Raw genomic sequence first — 11,001 nt, forward strand, 5'->3', positions numbered from 1 at the left:
AATTCCGCCTAGCTGTGTGATAGAGTCCATTCCAAGGAGAAGGTCATATCCGAGCAGCTCCCCATCGACCACTAACACCGTCACAGCAACCGGAGAGCCATTGCCAATGCTGATATGAACAACGCTGACCCCACAACACACCAATGAGCCTTGGCCGACAGTAAGTACAGGGATCCTTCGTTTCTTCCATGTGGTGCAATATTCCTTTCGAAGAAGGGTTTGGGTACAGCCGGTGTCAACCAGCGCTGAACGTTCACATCCATCAACTTGAACTGTTACTGCAGGCAGCGCTTTGTTCAATGCCGCGTTGGGGAGGGTGCTAGCGCTGCGGCGTCCTCCCCTTGCCCATTTCCCGGACAATTCCGCGCTATGTGGCCTGGCTTATTGCATTGGTGACACCGTATTACTTGTCATGCTCCATAATTAGGGGTGCGCCTTGTACCGCTTTTGCAGTCTCTGGAAAAGTGGTTGGGGCCACCACAGGTATAGCATCGTAGACCCTTCGTTGGCGAGTCCAGAGTGTCAACAGCTGCGGAGACTAGTTCTCGATCGTCTTTCAAGATGTTTCGTGCTCTCGCCAATAACTCCTCCAATCCAATCTCAGTGAGTCTTGACGATGCTCGCAGCAGTCGACTTGCCTCATCCGGAAGTCCCGACAAAAAGGCGCATGCCAATATGCAATCACTTGCACCGCCGAAGGGAGTGGCAAGCTTTTTCAAGTCGGCCATGTAGACATCCACTGTCTCCCCCGGCCCAAGTCGGCGTTCGGAAAACTGCCTCCAGGCGACAAAAGGGTCTGTACCAAATGCCCCGTATAGCGCTTGTGTAATCTGCTCCATGGTCGGATCCTCCCCTAGCTGCTGGTACACGGCATAAGCCCCTTTAGTGAGTCTCAATGGGATAACCATAGCTGGGTCTTTAATCTTGCACAACCGGCAAACGCACTCAGCCTTTTCCAGCCATTCGACCACCGAGGGACCAGTGGGGGAGCCATCGAATTCCGGAATTAATCTGATGTCAAATTTCTCCATACCAAAGCCGAGATAGCTTGTAATCAGTTTTTTTTTTTCCGTCTGTTTCGATTTACTCAAAACCGCACACACCTCGTCTTCTCATGTATCGTTCTCTTCTTCCTCTTCTACTTCTTGCTCTTTTTCTTCTTTTTTCTTCTCAGTCGTCAGAAGCGTCGTCTTTGTCTTGACTACGTTTTTCCTTCTCCCTTCTTGCTCACAGTGACCCGTTTTTATGCTAAGCTGAACTCTCGTGTGTGCGAGAGAACACAAGATTTTGCGTGATTACTTGGCAATATTAACCGGCCGCCGCCATCTTGCCATTTTTCTTTGGACGTGCCCGCTTTGCAGAGTGCACACCTCGAGCGTTTGTCAGGAAAGCCCGTCTGTTCGCAATTTATTACACAGAACTTTGTTTATTTAAGTTCAAATGTTATGCATTTTGTCAAACAGTTTAAATATTTTGAAAATATATTTATTCACTGAAACATAAAAAATATGAATGTGTAACAGTTTTAGCAGCTTCAAAAAGGTGAATGTGCAACAGAAAATAGCTCACAAATTTAAAAACACTAAATTCAAACAACATAAGTACGAATAGATTACGCAGGTTTAAACAATAAAACTAATTATATTTGAAAAAACAACAAATAAAAAACTAAATATGTTTGAAAAAATATATTCACAAAAAATTTACAAAATTTATCAAAATATATAAAAATACATAAACATTTTTATCAATTGTTTTTTTTTTTAATTTCTTTAATCGCATATTTTTTATGCGATTAAAGAATAAAGAAAATAATTGATAAAAAGGTTTACGTATTTTTATTAAAAAGACAATCTTCTAAATTTTCTCATTGGTCGCTTGTGTCACGTGATACAGTCGCCAACTACGTCCGCCAGAAATATGTTCGTTTTACTTTTGTTATTGTGAGAAAAGTGTGTAGGCGTATTTGAAATTGTGCCGTTACTAGAAGAACGTATTTTTGTGCAAAATGCATGGGGATATTTAAATGAATAATCGTTCGTTTATTTTATTTTTTTACACGGTGGTCACCACTTATCAAGGCCCGGAAGCCACTCAGGGATAAGTGTTATTGCAAGTACAGTACGTTGGTACGGAGATTTAATGAAGTGTTTACTTAAGAGGGCGGTTCATTAGGAATTTGTTAACATTGGACTTGAAGACATCCAAGTTGTAGTCAGGTGGGAAGCAGGCAGACGGAACAGAGTTCCACAGGCGTGCAGTTCTAAGAAAGAAGCTTTGTTCATGGAATTGATTTAGGCACAGATAAAGTACAGGAAATTTTTCACAGTAGATGCAGCTAGACGGGTGTTTTTTGTGTGCGAGTGTGTATGCGTGTGTGTGTGTGTGAGTGACTGCACAGTTTTCATTGCGTCTCTTATTTCTAATACTGTTGTATATTCATATTTAATAAGGGGAAACGTCGTGTATTATATCTAATCAGGGTTAACGTTGTGTGATCGTCTAATTGTTCAGATGCCATTGTGTGTGTGTGTGTGTGTGTGGTACATGCATTATTTGGACATACCTTCAAGCATCGTTGATATTGGTCCACCTGAATTCATCTCATGTCTTGGAGGGGAGATGGGAACCTGTTTGGACAAAGATTCAAAACGATGAATTGGTTTTATAGTTTTTATTCACATTCCAGATGTCGATCGCAGAAGGATGGAAAGTGAATCTCTGGCTTGCGTGGTTTCTTTAAAGAATAATTCAGAAAACATGTCACTTATGGGCAAAATTATCTTAACAATTTCACCCATTATGTGTTTTGGCAAGAATTGCAGATAGAACGTACTTGATGGCAAACATCGTAATAGATTACGTAGGTTTCAACAATAATAAATATAACTATATTTGAAAAAAAAAAAGAAACAAAACCTAAATATGTTTGAAAAATATATTAAGAAAAAAATGTATAAAAATGTATAAAAATACATAAACATTTTTATCAATTGATAAAAACGTTTATGCATTTTTATACATTTTTTATAAGGGGGTTAAAAAATAAACATAAAATATATGGTTGGTTGGTTGGTTGTTTTACGGCATATCAACCCTTTTCAGGTTATTTAATGCCGCATCCAAAGATTTTGAAGAAAAATATTTTTAATAGAATATATTTGTTGTTTTCAAGTCGGTTTCTATTTAACCCATAGTTTGGGCCCTAACAGGTACTACCACTCCGGGTCAGAGTGGACCTGGGAGCAATGGTAATTAAAGCCCACAAGTTGGGGCCTCACCACTGGATATAGTTTAAGGTCATATCCAGGACCCTCGTTGAGGGACTTTTACCCTCTGCAGGGGGGCAGTCAGCGTATTCTACTGCCCCACCGACAGGGCCCATAAAATATAATTGAAAATTGTATCAATTCTGTGCTTCCATAGTTAAATTGAGAGCCGTGTGTGTTTAAAATTTCATGTCTCCTTTTATGCACTACTAGCGGGGGTATGCCCGGGTGTTTCGAGGTGTGGTTTTGGGTAAATCAATTGTAGTTGACAGGTATCCTACTCCACATCCGTATAATTTTTCCGCTTCTTTATCTGCTGAACTATCTTTTCTCACATTGACTTAGTCTATGCATATAATCTAATGCCCGTCAAGGGAGAAACCATTCCTAAGATGGCGATAATCACGCCTATCGGACTATTCAAATTCACCCGCTTCCCTTTTGGATTGCGCAATGCCGCACGGGCATTTCAAAGATTTATTGACAAAATCCTTCATGGACTGCCTTTCATCTTCACGAATATCAATGACATTTTAATCGCAAGTTCATCACAGGAAGAACACTTGAACCACTTATCAAGGGCCAGAGGCCACTCGAGGATAAGGGTTAATAAGTGTCCAGTGGTGAATTTGGTAAATTGGGTTACTTAAGAGGAATGACTCCTTTTATGCACTACTAGCAGGGGTACCCGGCGATGCCCTGGTGTTTCGAGGTGTGGTTTTGGGTAAATCAAAACAAAAGACGTTGCTCGGGTGTTTGTGTCGGGGGGGGGGGGGTGAAAGTTTAAAAAAAAAAAGTTTTGGTAAGTAAATAGGAAGGATTGAACCCGAAGCCTCGAGGCGAAGTTGGAAAATAAAGCGCGAAAAAACACGTGCGACGCTAACCACTGGGCCAGGAAACATGTTTGAATTTAAGTATTAATAATTGGCAGGTGCCCGTACTTGACGACTTAATGAGGTCAACTTTGACTGCGGGGCAGTATTTTATTTACTGGGAGGCAATTTTTTTTTTTTTTTGGTTTTATTATACGAAAAAGCCGAATCCACACATGGCGATCGAAAAATGTTGAATATTTAGCTTTTCAAAGTCAAGGATATTAAATACACACGCAACTCCCATTGTTATCTCGTAGATATTATCATTTACACGTGATATAAAAAGTTTGGTTATCCTGACGCTCGGCACTCCTTTGTTTATCTCGGAAGTGATGTCACATAAAATCTAATAATACGGATGGCTACAATTGTAAAAATAATTTGTTTTATTTTCCCTTCATTTTGAGCTCCTTTTTTCCTCCCGTTTAACTTGTTTTTTTCCTCCCATTTCTTATTTTGAGCGGAGAATTTATTTTATTTTCATTTTGAGCTCTTTTTCCGATCCGGCGTTACCTTTTATAGGTACTCCTGCAGTCCTGCACTTTATGATCCGAGCTATTTTTTAACGCTATTATTTAGAAACCTATTATTTAACATGGGGAAGGGAAGGTGTAGTGTAACTATTCTGTACTTTCACCTAACAATTCAATTAAAAAAAAAGATAAATATGAAGAATTATTCCAACCTCAAATTCCTTTAAAATTACCACTCTTAAAAGTTTTCTAAATAATAGTGTTAAAAATAGCTCGGGTCGTAAAGTGCAGGAGTACCTATAAAAGGTAACGCCAGATCGGAAAAAGAGCTCAAAATGAAAATAAAACAAATTCTCCGCTCAAAATAAGAAATAGGAGAAAAAAAAAAACAAGTTAAATTCTAAACTGGTTTATTAATTGTAGAAAACAAAAACAACGGGAGAAAAAAGGAGCTCAAAATGAAAGAAAAATAAAACAAATTATTTTTACAAATGTAGCCATCCGTATTATAAGATTTGTGTGACGTCACTTCCGAGGTAAACAAAGCGGTGCGGAGCGTCAGGATAACCAAAAGTTTTAAGAAGGAGCGAACCTCACGAGAAGGCCGAGGAAAAAAACCTTTTGAGAACATACACGAAAACACACACACAAACTTTTTCGCTTTTATATATATATAGATTACCACACATTTAAATTTTGTTTTGGCGCACATATTACGACTTTTATTATTGCAGTATTACTTCTCAAGCACTGAGCTAGTAAAGAAACTAAGAACATAATTTGGCGGAGTGGTACAACCATTACCCCATGTGTAATTTCTATTCTGATAAGTTTTTTGAAATTTTTTCACTGGATTATTATTGATTGGACACTAATTAACTAGATTATGAAAAAAAATTTGAAAGGCGTGCTCACTTTTTAGTTACAACGTTCTGGTAAATCAGTCACCCAATTTTTTTCTAAACACAGAAGATATTGACGAAGCAATGTAGCGGGAGGCGTACAATATGAAAATTGACAACAGGACGGAAAATTATGAAACATTTTTCCAGCATGTTAGTAAAATTTATAATACTTTAAATTTTTTTTTAAAGTTTGGAAAAAAAAAAACTCATAAAAACAAATAAATTATTGTAAAGAAACACCCACAAACTCACCCTTCATAAAAAAATTATTAAAAAAAGCGAAACTTTATTTTCATGAAAACAAAAAATAAAAAAAACAACTTTCATTCTATTTTTTTTTTCTTTGACTTACAAATGCGGTAGGTTCATATCATTTTTACTTTCTATGGTTTTGATATACCTGCGTTTTTTATTGGTTAAAAAATGGGTGACCAATTTACCAGAACGTTGTAACTAAAAAGTGATCACCCCTTTCAAATGTCGAAATAATGATTTTTTTTCATAATCTGGTTAATTAGTGTCTAATCAATAATAATCCAGTGAAAAAAGTTCAAAAACATATCAGTATAGAAATTACGCATGGGGGTGATGGTTGTACAATTAATCATTTAAATAAGTTATAGTTATTTTGTTTTTTTTTTGCAAAGGAGTTACCACTTATCAAGGCCCAGAGGCTGCTCGAGGATAAGGGTTAATTGGTATACATTAGTCAATGGGATTATAGCATAGTAATCATAAGTAGTGGGAATTTTGTAAATTGTATTACTTAGGGGGGACGGTTCATCAAGAACTTGTTTACATTGGACTTGAAGACAATAAAATTGTAGTCAGCTGGAAAGCAGGCAAACGGAAGACAATTCCACAGACGTGCAGTTCTAAGAAAGAAGCTTTGTTCATGGACTCCACTATTTAGGTTTAGGCACAGATAAAAAGTGTGGGAAATTATTGATAGTGGTTTCAGCTAGACGAGTGTTTTTATACATACATACATATATATATATATTCAAGCAAATATTATTAAATACAACGGAGACTTTTTTTCTTATAATTCTTTTTTTTAATTTTTCAATTTTTCGTATTGTCTTTTTTGTTTCAAAATCAAAAATATTAATAAAGGATCCATACATGTTGCTGTTACGAGCGCTTTCGATTCGTCCATGAATCATCATCAGGTGTTAAAAATACAGGATTGCGAAAATGAGGATTGAAAATGAAAACTAAAATATATATAGTCAGTGATGAGTTAAAATAAAAGTCGATTAAGAATAAAAGTCGATTAAAAATTCGAGTGTTTTTTTTTTTTTTTTTTTTTTTTTTTTTTTTTTTTTTTACAAAGGCATCACCACATTATCAAGGCCAAGAGGCCACTCAAGGATAAGGGTTAAAGAGTGTACAGTAGAAGTTGGTCAATATAGTAATCATTAGTAATGAAAATTTGGTAAATTTAATAACTTATATGGAACGGCTCATCAAGAACTTATTTACTTTAGACTTGAACACAACCATATTGTAGTCAGCCGGAAAGCAGGAAAACGGAAGACAATTCCACAGGCGTGCAGTTCTAAGAAAGAAGCTTTGTTCATGGAATCTACGTTTAGGTTTAGGCACAGATAAAGAGTGGGGGAAATTATTGATAGTGTTTACAGCTAGACGAGTGTTTCTTGTGAAAGTTTGGCGAGGGGGGACCATAGATTGAAGCTCAGTTGAACACTTTCCATGAAAATAACGATACATCAGAGACAAACTCGCAACATCTCTTCTGTGAGATAGAGGTTGTAAGGAGGAGAAAAGGACATCTCCTACGAGGCTACGAAGTCTATTTTGAACTCTATCAAGGCAGGACAAGTCCTTTCTAGCAGCTCCTGCCCAGATGTGGCAACAGTATTCCATCCTTGGACGTACCTGGCTCTTATATAGATAGAGAATAGCATCAGCAGTGAGATATCTACTGGATCGATAGAAAGATCCCACCATTTTTCCAGCGGCCTTGGCAACAGATTTGATATACGTGTTCCATTTAAGATTAGGAGTAATGGTCAAGCCCAGAAGCTTGTCAAAACTTGAGGCCTCCTGAAGACGAGAGCCATTCATTTCAATTGATGACAAATGTGGATTAGAATGTTGATGATGTAAAGAGAGAAGCTTGGTTTTAGATGCATTAAAAGTAACCAGCCACTCCTTTCCCCATTGTACTACGTGCTCAAGATCAGAGGAGAGAGAATTGGAGAGAACTTGCTCATTTACTGTCTTAGATGTGGTACCATAAATGGTAGTGTCGTCAGCATAAATGTCTACAAATGATGTAAGGATATGATTTGGAAGATCATTAATGTAGATCAGGAAAAGAGTTGGGCCAAGGATGGATCCCTGAGGGACACCGGCATTAATACTGTGAGCTTCTGATTTTTGCCCCTCAACTACTACTCTTATGAACCTATCAGAAAGAAATGATTTAATAATTGAGAAGACTTTTCCAGCTATACCATAGCTAGCGATCTTATGAAGTAAACCTTTATGCCATACCCTATCAAAGGCTTTAGATATGTCAAGAGCAATTGCCCTAGAAAGATTGCCACCGTCGAGAGATTTGCTTTGTGTTAAAACCAGCAAGTTCGTAGACACCATGTACGAAGTCCGTCCAACACGGACTACGCAAGACATTTCAGAACGTTACTACTTTTTTGAAATGCAATGTCATTTATATTAGGTTGAAGAGTTCTAATGTACGACGCTTCAAGAATCTTTAATTTTTTTACATTATTTTCCCGTTGTATAATTTTTGTGTTGTCAACGAGGACCTTTCTAACATTGGAGGGGGGACAGCTATGTTCTTTTTTTAAATGTTTGTAAATCGCGCTTGTGTCGTTAAGGTGCATAGTTATTCGACTGATCCCATTGCTACACCGTCTATTTGAGTATAAATGTTACCATTGTGGTCATAGAAGGGTACTTCTGTAGTGCAAATTAGTAACAATTTTTTTAAAACTCTTTTGTTAATTTTAAGTGGGGGGAGTGATGGATTATTATAAATGTTCTTGATAATTATATCTATTGTTTCTACTACAGGTACATTTGTAAATAAACTTTCTACGTCAAGGGAAGAAATTATTTTGTTTTCTGGTTGCATTGATTTCTATTGTCCTAACTCTGACCTTTAGTTCTAACATTATCTATACTATTAATAAAATTCTATATTTTGTAAATTGTATTACTTAGGGGGGACGGTTCATCAAGAACTTGTTTACATTGGACTTGAAGACAATCAAATTGTAGTCAGCTGGAAAGCAGGCAAACGGAAGACAATTCCACAGACGTGCAGTTCTAAGAAAGAAGCTTTGTTCATGGACTCCACTATCTAGGTTTAGGCACAGATAAAAAGTGTGGGAAATTATTGATAGTGGTTTCAGCTAGACGAGTGTTTTTATACATACATACATATATATATATTCAAGCAAATATTATTAAATACAACGGAGACTTTTTTTCTTATAAATCTTTTTTTTAATTTTTCAATTTTTCGTATTGTCTTTTTTGTTTCAAAATCAAAAATATTAATAAAGGATCCATACATGTTGCTGTTACGAGCGCTTTCGATTCGTCCATGAATCATCATCAGGTGTTAAAAATACAGGATTGCGAAAATGAGGATTGAAAATGAAAACTAAAATATATATAGTCAGTGATGAGTTAAAATAAAAGTCGATTAAGAATAAAAGTCGATTAAAAATTCGAGTGTTAAAACCAGCAAGTTCATAGACACCATGTACGAAGTCCGTCCAACACGGACTACGCAAGACATTTCAGAACGTTACTACTTTTTTGAAATGCAATGTCATTTATATTAGGTTGAAGAGTTCTAATGTACGACGCTTCAAGAATCTTTAATTTTTTTACATTATTTTCCCGTTGTATAATTTTTGTGTTGTCAACGAGGACCTTTCTAACATTGGAGGGGGGACAGCTATGTTCTTTTTTTAAATGTTTGTAAATCGCGCTTGTGTCGTTAAGGTGCATAGTTATTCGACTGATCCCATTGCTACACCGTCTATTTGAGTATAAATGTTACCATTGTGGTCATAGAAGGGTACTTCTGTAGTGCAAATTAGTAACAATTTTTTTAAAACTCTTTTGTTAATTTTAAGTGGGGGGAGTGATGGATTATTATAAATGTTCTTGATAATTATATCTATTGTTTCTACTACAGGTACATTTGTAAATAAACTTTCTACGTCAAGGGAAGAAATTATTTTGTTTTCTGGTTGCATTGATTTCTATTGTCCTAACTCTGACCTTTAGTTCTATACTATTAATTTAGGTTTAGGCACAGATAAAAAGTGTGGGAAATTATTGATAGTGGTTTCAGCTAGACGAGTGTTTTTATACATATATATATATATATATACACGGATAATCATGTTTGACACACCGGTTCCTGTTAGATCACCCTAGTATAGCAAGGAAGATCACCGTAGTATAGCAAGGAAAAGAAAAAAAACACAAGCAGAAAGAGAGAGTGAGAGAAAGAAACACAAGAAAGGAGTGACCACAGCCCAATAAAACAGTAATAAAAATTGAACATTCCACCTCTTGGAAACATTTCAAATGAACTACGAAAATGCTATTTTTACATCTCCCACACATTTTGAAAATAATTTCTGAAGAGGATGCTTCACAGAACGTCTGAAACGCGTTAAAAATGTATTAGAAACTAGCGGTTGTGCCACATCAGCACACACAATGCTGAGTCAAACACAAAATTGAGTACACTCAACATCAAAATACACTCAACAACAAAATACACTCAACATCATCTTACCATCAACACCTACCCTGTGAACTCGGAGTATGGGAAATTCCCATATGCACAAAACAAAATCACTGAAAAAACAAAAATACCCTAACTAAGGGTAAGGATAATGAGTAAACGTTGGATAAAATGATGGTTAAAATTATTACGAACTTGCCAGGATTCGAACCCGGAATCTTCTGATCCACAGTCAGACACGTTATCCATTGCGCCACAAGTCCTGTCTGTATGCAGAAAGATGTTACCGCGACTGTATACAGACAGTGCTAAATTCCGTTGACATGGGCAGGTAACTCGGCCCAAAAACCTTTATTTCAGGCTTTTTGTGTGACTCGCCATTGTTCATTACGAATAATATATACATAGAGACAATCTAAGGACTCACACCTTTCAGAATTTTTCAATTTGGTGCATCCATTTGAAAGTTTTATTGGTATATATACATACACACATAAATAGACATTTAGAATTTTATTAATAGTATAGATAATGTTAGAACTAAAGGTCAGAGTTAGGACAATAGAAATCAAATTAAACCTTTGTGTTGTCAAACATGTTGGAGACATATGTAATAGATAAATCCACGTGAGAAAACATTCGCATGGTTGAGCAAAGAAAGATAGATTAGATTTGCATGGTTGAGCCTGTTTCTGACGTCACAAAGAAAGTTAG

The 11,001-nt window shown here is 36.5% G+C and overlaps 1 non-coding gene across 1 annotated transcript; it reads right to left on the minus strand.

Moving 5' to 3' along the window:
- Nucleotides 1–10,477: 10,477 nt before the first annotated feature.
- Nucleotides 10,478–10,550, minus strand: Trnah-gug (transfer RNA histidin (anticodon GUG)). The gene has a single exon. It is a non-coding gene; the product is annotated as a tRNA-His (tRNA).
- Between the last annotated feature and the right edge of the window lie 451 nt (nucleotides 10,551–11,001).

Source organism: Euprymna scolopes, chromosome 46, assembly GCF_053919585.1.
Source record: "Euprymna scolopes isolate OS-2025 chromosome 46, ASM5391958v1, whole genome shotgun sequence".
Classification (NCBI taxonomy): Eukaryota; Metazoa; Mollusca; class Cephalopoda; order Sepiida; family Sepiolidae; genus Euprymna; species Euprymna scolopes.